This window comes from Lipophrys pholis (genome assembly GCF_963383615.2).
Source record: "Lipophrys pholis genome assembly, chromosome: 9".
Taxonomy (NCBI): domain Eukaryota; kingdom Metazoa; phylum Chordata; class Actinopteri; order Blenniiformes; family Blenniidae; genus Lipophrys; species Lipophrys pholis.
This window is the reverse complement of record NC_137639.1, coordinates 10,568,286-10,577,682: the sequence shown is the minus strand read 5'-3', so window position 1 is coordinate 10,577,682 and position 9,397 is coordinate 10,568,286.

Here is a 9,397-nt window from a genome sequence, read left to right as displayed (position 1 = left end):
CTATAACATGTGTTATCTTTGCAAAGCTTCAAAACTGACTAGAAACTGTATTTAACTAGACTTTGTACATGTAAGCAGCATTTTATTTTAACTTTCTTACTGATCTTTAATTTGTTTTTCGAAATCAACACAATGCATTGTTTGATTAGATAGCTTATCTAAAAGCAAAAATCTCACAGTGTGCTCAAGAGTAACTGGGAAGTGAGAAACATGTTTCAACACTGTCCAACTGGAACTTCCAACTGGAAAGTTTCTGAGACCTCCCACAAGATAATAAGATGTTCATAAATATGGCAGCAATTATGCATCTATACGAGAAATTGGGAACAACCAAATTTCTCAATGGAATACTGTTTAGTAAACAAATATCATCTCTGTTATCTGTTATTATTATCTTATTATTATTAGTTGTCATTATCACTCAACAAAATGAAAGCAGACAGATTTCTTGAGCCTTCCATACATTGTTTAAGAAACAAAAATACATCAGATGGCTGTCAAAATGGGAATTTTTAATTGGGAATGTGAAATAATTAATATTTGGAGGCCTTACAGAAGTTGATGTGATATTGTTTTAAATGACAGCATCAGTGTTTTTACACAAAGTAGGATTTTCTAATCATAATGCTTCATGGTTTGAAATGATTGTCAAAGTTCTCTGATCCAGCATATGTTGTTTGGTAGGTAATAAAACACAAAGTTAGTATATCCAAATGTGAAGAAACAAATATTTTTCCAAATACACATTTTCCCAGCATCATTCCATCCATGTGTTGGCTTACTCTGGTTCTTATATTCTTTGATATTTAGCTGCCGATTTTTGCTTGCAGACATTTGTCGCTGTCATGTGATCGCTATCAACTCAGATATCTGTTTTTTTTCTTTTTAAACTGGTGACTTCCCCAGTTCCCAGTTGAATAAATGTACTATAAAAACCAACTTTCAGGGATAACATATGTGTGCGGTTAAGATACATCTTCAAATGTAAGCTAAAAAGGGGCTTTTTGTTTTTCTAATTTCTATAAATGTGTCATTGGAAAAGGTGAACATTGCACTGATAATTATGGCAAAATGGGCTTCATTCAGATTGTGCATCGTCACTGCTTTAGCCTTCTCAAGGTGCCTTACTCACTCACACACCAACGGTGACAGCTGCTTCGCAAGGTGCTTTGTCATCCGGGGTTCAGCATGTTGCCCAAGGACACTTTGGCACACGGACAAATTGAGACTGAGCGTAAACCCCCAACCGTGTGATCAGAGGATAACCTGCTCCACCTCTTGAGCCCACCAGATTTATGATGCACATGGTCTGAAAACAAGTCTCACTTGTTGGGACATTGTGCTCAGATGGTTTGACTAAACATTTGAAGACTGCACCTTAAAGATCTTCAATTTTGCAGTGCAGAGATATTTATGTTCCCTTACTTACTCAAGATGGGTTGTACATATTATTGTGTTCTCAGCTGTTGTGACATTAATCACACCATACAACAAGGAACTGTGGTCCAATTAGTGTAGATAAAAGGAATAAAAGTGAAAATTTAGGTGATAATAGTCAAAACAAGCCAGAATACCTGATAGAAGGTGATGGAAAAATTATATTTTAATGTCACATTAAGGATCTCTTTGTGTTACTGCAGTATTTCATAAAGTGAGCAAGTTAACGACACAAACAAACAATGGCAATACCCTTTTCTAACGCCCAGTAGTGTAACCGGTATTTAAACGTTGTAATTTTTGGATTTCGATCCATGCATTCATGCTCTATGCTGCTTTGTCCAATTTAGAGTTTCAGTTTGCTGCCGCAGATCTCGGCTGGCCGACAGAGACAGTCACCCTTTCACATATTCACTCTGACGACCAATTTAGAGGCATTGATAACCATAATTCTACAATGTTGATAGAAGCCGTATGACCTCGAGGCAACTCATTTGAGCAAAGGAAGAACATGCAGACTCCACGAGGAAAGGCCTCACTTGTCAGGAGGATTGTATTAGTATATAACCTGATACTTCTAACCACTGCACCACCGACCGATCCTGATAAGAAGCAATAAGAGGCTTTTGACTTCCAAAATGTTCATTTATTTTATTGCCTAATTTTTTTGAAAGCGCACAATATTGGATTTCTTTCCTAATACCTGATATGCTAGTACTGTTACCCTGATGGGTCACAGACAGATGGAGGAATAAAATGCAGCACTTTTTAGTGTGAGTGCATTATACACTGGGGCAGTTTTAACTGTTTCATTTAGCTGAGCATCAGACATTCAGGCATAGTTAAATTTAATGATATTATCGCCAATATTGATGTGTTTATAATATAATACATCCCTAGCTCATTCCAGAAGTGATAAAATAGGCCTTTCTTAAGCTTTTAAAGGCTGGTATAATCCATTAACAATCAGTAGTAAGATGTGAAATGTTCCTTTTATGATGGAGAATGGGCTTCCAGTAAGGATCAGTAACATTGAAGGCTCTCTGGTCTATGCTGGGTGATGTGTCCCAAACATAGAGATAACCACTACTTGGAAACCATCTGCTCGTATATAGCTGTGTGGATGATGATCTGAGATGTGTGGCGATTATTATTGTTATTGTGTTTCAGTTTTTATCGCTTTTATTGTCGTAATTGATGAAAGGAAAACAGACTTCCTGCTCCGCTCTCCTCTCTTTCATTGTGAATGCCTTCTAAAATGGAGACTCGGCCATCCTCCTGGTACCCCCGTGCCCTTCGAAATGTCCCCTCAGCCATAATAAAATGGTAATTCACTGTTGTTAGGCATTTAAAATAGTCCTGGTGTTTCAGCTCGACCTCAAAACAGCCATCTGAAAGAAGTTTGGGTGGAGTGATAATCTGGACATGGTAAGATAATGTTATCCTGCGACCGGCCGTTTGACCTCTGGAAATCCTGTCCAATAATTTCACCATTAACTCCTCCTCTTTGAGGAGCATAGTCAGAGAGCCTGTAATGACTTTGCATAATGAGTTACATTCTTTTTTTTTTCATTAGGTCTGCTTTTTTTAAAAGATCTCTGCATTGTACAGGGGAGAGTGCTAGTCTCTTTTATCTCCGGAAAAAAAACCCTCGTGGCTACAGTTTGATCAATTAAACTCCTGAAAGGATCCCCCCCCCCCCACACACACTTTCATTCGTCTGCCTGAGAGGAATATAAAGTTATCAGTCTTCCCAAGCGATATGAGGACGGAAATAAGTAGTTTGTCTATAAAAATGTCCAGGTACTTTATCAGCGTCCCAGTAGGCCCTGAGGCCCTGACACTGTTCAATGTGGCTCTCCTGTACTCCACTCTTATGTGCTCCTCCTCCTCTCTCCCTCTCCCTCTCCCTCTCCCTCTCCCTCTCCCTCTCCCTCTCCCTCTCCCTCGCCCTCGCCCTCGCCCTCTCCCTCTCCGTGTCTACTCTGTCTCTGCCCGAGGCTCGCTCCTCTCTGGGTGGGGTGCACGCTGCAGGCCCTGCACCTCCGCGGGATTGACTGGGGCTCGGGCCCCAAGTGAGGTTATCGATTTCAATCAGCGGCGCAGGAGATAGGAGCTGAAAGATGCTGTAGACTTTAAATAGTGGTCAGCTGCATTGTTTGTTGTTTGTGGATGGGGGGTGGGGGGTTGGGGGGAACGCTGCAGGAGGAGGCACTCCGCTTTTGACGAGAAGTCAGATAAACACACAAACAGAATTACTTGCAGGAGGAGATATCTTAATCTTCTGGTTTGGAGTTTTGCTGCATGTTGGCAGGTGTAGTTTGAGAGTAAAGCGATTCAAAAAGACTTGAAAAGTACACAATCTTTTGCTTACAAATGTCACACATTGTTATAAACGGGATGCTTTGCATCAAGTAACAGTGATCTGTCTTCATTGATTCAGGGAATGGATCTCCTCCCCATTTCTTTATTTTTTCTTTAAATCTTTAATAAGTCTCACAATCAAAATAAATGGATAAACTACATTTATTGTAAGTGCAATTGTGAGGAACCCATATTATAAGATAAAACTTTATGTAAAATTCTATGTTAGAACAATTGCAGATGACATATATTGATTTTACAAGTTATCCATCCATTTTCTGTCCCACTTTATCAAAGTCATAGTTGCCAGTTGACTGTGGGATTAGGTGGGATTAAAAACACCAAACTAGAACAAGAAGCACAATGGTTTTTATTCCCCATGGTGTCAAACGGCAATTAAAAATAATACCTTAAAATGTGAAAAACATTCAAACGCCATGTGTCAACACATTAACACTTTGAAAACCCCTGTTCTATATTAATGAAGAATTCTTCTTCATTTTTTTTTTTTTTTGTATGATTGATGGGTTTGAACATAAAATGTTCATAAAAAACATTCCTCAAACCTTTCATCAAATGTCATATTTTGTCTATGCCACATCCCAAAACTCAAACCTGACGTCAACAATAAGTCACCAATCAAGTTAATGGCTATTAAATATACTTGTCACTTGACTAATTGACTAATCAACCAGAAGCCATATTCAGTTGCAGCCTCTCACAGTTTAGCAGCAGTTTGTCGGGGCAGCACAGGAACACGTGGGATGCAGCTAACTGAATACAACCGTGTGTATAATTGCTTTCCTAATTGCATTCTGTATAAACCGATGTATATAGAACCAAATTGACCAGCTTCACGGATCAACAGTGAATGCTGATTGCATAATCTGCGGAAGAGAGTGGGAGTTTCTGCAAATGAATATGCTCGGACGCTGCATTTTTCCCAATAACACGCGGGGTGTTTCACTTGTTCGAGTCCACGCTGATAAAGTGCGAGGTGACAACTTTTCTGTTCCATCGTTGTTCACAGGAAAGCACCCGCATAAAGCCAGACCAATAAAAGTTCCTGTTTTGCTTAAAGAGGCAAGTTAGTTCACACAATGGAGAGCACTGCAGGTTTTTTTTTTCCTCCCTCCCTGCTCTCAGAAGCATTTGCATCAAGGCCAGGAGATTAAACGTGTGGGTTGGGAACTGGAGAGTGTGTTGTCTCGCTTGGGGGGGGGGGGGGCTCAATGCCAGAGTTCCAGCTTTCATCGCGCAGGGTGAAAAGATTTCTCCTGGACGTTTCACTCTTGTGTGGCTACAGGTGGGTGGCTCGCACGCTGTAGGTGGCAGCCACAGTGGATTTCGTGCAGAAGTACAGAGGAGGTGGCTGTGGGCAAATTGTTTCACAATTGCCAATGTTCAATACTCTGCACCGAGATGCTGGATCCCACACTCGGCGAACTCATTTGTGCAGTTAGATGGTATTTGAAGTGTTTGAAACCGTAGGTGTTTGTGTTTTTTTTTTTTTTTTGCTAATACGGATGTATGCAATGTCAGTTTTTAGACTTGCTCTTAAGATAGAAAGCAGCCCGGAGGAGTGAGAGGATCCGCTGCGATACTTGGAACTGTTGCTTTAGTTTACAAAAGCCGTGTGATGACCAAAACTTTGTGACAAACGTTTTTCAATCACATGATTTGTGGATTCACAAAAAAACAATCTTTACGTTTTTGTTTTTTTTGCTTTTTTCTTTTTAAGCACAACAAACAAACAGTTGGCGGGATCAGCTCCTCAGATGGATGTGCTTGTTGGTGAAACTAATGTAACAACTGGAATATGGCATGTTGGATTCAGTGGGGACTTTTCTCACTATTTTCTCAGATTATCTATTGGGGGAAATAAACATTTCCATTCAGCTATGATGGAAAATAATAAATGCAGTTGTAAAAACAGCAATTTTAGAAACCCAGTGTTTATTCGTTAATTTAAATCACTTGTGTGGAAAACAGTGTGTCGTTGGATAATGCAACACTGTGGGAAATATGTATCATTAAGTGAAACATATATAATTAAATGAAAACACTAATTGAAAAAAATACAAAACAAAAAAACGGAACCCTTTTTCTTCTTGAATCTCCATGTTGGTTGCGCTTGTGCTGTTTGTCTGCCTGCTGCAGAGGAAACCAGTGACCACAGAGGGGCATCGTGGGACCAACCGCCATGTCTTTTAGGGCTCTGCCATGGATGGAGGAGCCAGAGCCGAGCAGTTTGAACCGGAGTTCACACATTGGGTCAGTGTGTATTTAAAACCTTTGTTTTCACTTCTTTTCTTCTATAAAAAAGGTCTGCAGTTTTTAAATTTGGTCAGTGTTGATTTTCTTTCCATCCTGACCTCTGTGTACCTTCAGAAGGATATCTGACCTTCATCAAATTACAGCAGCTTTCCAGAGTTTTTACCATCAAACATTCACACAGAATAACTCACGCACACTCTCTGGTGTCTTGCCAATGCTGTTAAAACTGTGAGAAACTCCTATACGTGCAATAGGCTGCAGCTGAATGTCTTTGGAGATGATTGGGTCTTTACCTATTTGCCTGAGTTTTAATCTGTCATGCTGAAATTTTTCCATTTGTCAGACGACTAGATGTGATTTATCCACATCAATACTTTAAAGGTTACTTTGGTTGTTGAGTCTGAAAGTGTGTCAGGCGTCTCAACAAAAAAAAAAAAAGAAAAAGGAAAGTGTCTCAGCTTCACTGAAAAATAAGGGCTCGGAGCAGGTCTCGGTTAGGTGGAATACAGAAGTTCTTTTTTGTGTGTGTAGGAGCGAGTTCAAAGAGGGGGTTCGAGGGTATGAGAGATTTCGAAATGAACTTCGTCTGATTCTCTTGAATGCGAATGTTCATGAAAGATTCACCGTCAGAAAGATTTAAAAGGTAAGAGCCCTTATGAATTGACATCCATTCCCCCCGTGCTCTGTTACATTCAGCATTTTAAAAGAGATTCTTTTATTTAACTTCTTCTTTTCAAATGTAAAGACTGACTAATCAATGCACATTCTTAGGATAGAGTCCATATTTGATGAAAAAAAAGAAATAATAAAACAACCATTGTGGAAATGTCAACCAGCAAAACACCCAGGCACTGGAAGTGTCTGACCTTAGATACAGAGATGATCCATAAAATGCTTTACAATGCAAATGAATGAAATTAAACTAAATAATGAAGTCGATTTCACATTGATTTAAAATGTATATCTTGTATAATATTTGTTGTGGACATATATGAGAATGAAACACGTGACGAACCAGAAAAAAACACAACATTACATCCGCAACTTCCAAGACTTCTGATAAAAGCCTGTAGTTTCACTTTGTTCATTTAAAGTGTGAGACACTCTTTTCTTCTCGATCAGGCCACTTTTCATTTTGTGATCTGAACCTATTGATAAGTTATACTGGTGTGTGTGTGTGTGTGTGTGTGTGTGTGTGTGTGTGTGTGTGTGTGTGTGTGTGTGTGTGTGTGTGTGTGTGTGTGTGTGTGTGTGTGTGTGTGTGTGTGTGTGTGTGTGTGTGTGTGTGTGTGTGTGTGTGTGTGTGTGTGTGTGTGTGTGTGGTGTTGGCTCTGGGGAAAGTGGACCTGAGCTCATTTCAACCTTGGCCCTGCTGCCTCTGCCGCTGCTGCTGCTGCCGCCTGGATCATGAATAAAACATCTCTTTGACCTTTATCAGGAGTGTATTGGACAGTCCACCCCCGTCTCTGTCTTCCCCTCTGCCTGTCTCTCTCTTCCTCTCATTGTCCCTCATGTATGCACACAAACACCTCTGCATTCTGCCTGCATTGTTTTCCGCTCTTTCATACATTAGTGAAAGTCTCTCAATGCAGTGATCACTGGTAATGACCAAAGAGTGAGAAAATACTTTTTTATGTTTACATAAATTTACATTAATGCACATACAGTGTGCGATGAAACACATATTTTCATCACTTTATATTCTACCCGTGCGTTGCAACTGTGCTGCGGCATTGTACAAGTAAATGAAAAGATGTGGCCCATTGTTAAGGATTTACACTAAGTGTGTGTTTGTGTGTCAATCAAGTGTCCAACCCAGCAACGCCATACACAGACAAGAGCCTCAGATAACCCCCACTTTCACTCCCCCCAAGGTCCAATCTGCTGACTGGCTTTTTTTTACCTGTCTGTCGCCAGAGGCTGATGCTAAATGTCACTGACACTAAATCGCCTTTGTTAAGTCAAAACCATTTTAATTGTGTCACCTGTGATTTGCGCCACAAGCGCGGCGGATATCGTATATCAAGAGGAAGCCGAGGCTTCGCTGTTGTGCTGTGATTTTTTTATTTTTTTTCACCCACCCTTTCTTTCTGAAAACATTGAAGTGGAATGAAAAGTCTGACAAGCCTAACGCCAGCTTGGGAGGATTGTGATTTCTGCTGGCATTCCAGCGGTAATGCCGCATGAGTGGAATGGGAATCAAATGTCTCCACGCTGGCACTCAACATATTGTTGGTCTCTTTGATTTAGTGTACAGCATCCAGGAAAATGTCATCGCGTCTCTCCATTGTGCAGACTTGACATATCCATTTTGCAACTGTAAAATACAAAGAAAAACAAAGCAAAAGACCCAAGATGATGTCTTTATGCCGTGTGGACAGATTTGCAGTGATGCTGTTTGCAGGTGCTGCTGATGTTCTTCCTGTTCGTCTTTATGATTTTCTGTCTTTTTTTTTTTTTTTTTTTTTTAATGTGTCGAACTGATGGGGCCGATCATTTGTCTTCATTTTGTCTTCCACTTTTGTCATTGAGAAGTGTTTAACTTTTATTGGTAATTCTTTCAATCAAATGGCATTCCTGAGCAGATGCAGCCACAAATGTAGCAAAGTGTAAAGAAATGATTGAAAGACTCCCGTCGTACAGCGGCAGGTTTCATCTCAAATCAAGGCTGTGGTGGTTGGAGTCATTACAAGCCGGAGAGAAAGAGATCCTCTAACTAGACAGGTAATGGCAGCCATCACAGGTGCAGGGTTTCATACAGTCGCAAAGAAAGAAAGATAGAAAAAAGAAAAAAAAAGGACCTGATCTTGATCTAAAATAGTTGATTTTTCTCCTTTGTTTTGCTTTATGACTGCGCAGCACAACAACACAGCGACTTGATTTTTCACGCTGATAAAGCCGGCAGGCTTACACACAATACACCCAGCCTAGTTTTAAATTGCATCACATGATACTGCATTGTTTATAGGTATTATTTCTTGCTTACTTTAGAGTTTGCAAATCCGATTAAAGCCAGATTATGTTTCGCATTGCTTTTTATTTTAGCTGAGATCACTGCTTCAACAATTAAGTGCCTGTATATCTGCGCCTGTATGCAAGCAGGCTTTTTTTTTTTTTGTCTTGAACTCTGACTTCAGGAAGTCTCCCGGTCTCCAACCAATGGTGAAAGGCCTTCTAGATTTCCCCCCTTCTCTCCAGTGAGGTGGAATACTGCCGGCAGATTACCATATCATTACCATATCATTAGCATAACATTACCGCGCCACAGCTTGGCTCGCTGTCTGCGGACGTGCTATCGGCTCATCGGGAGATTTCAATC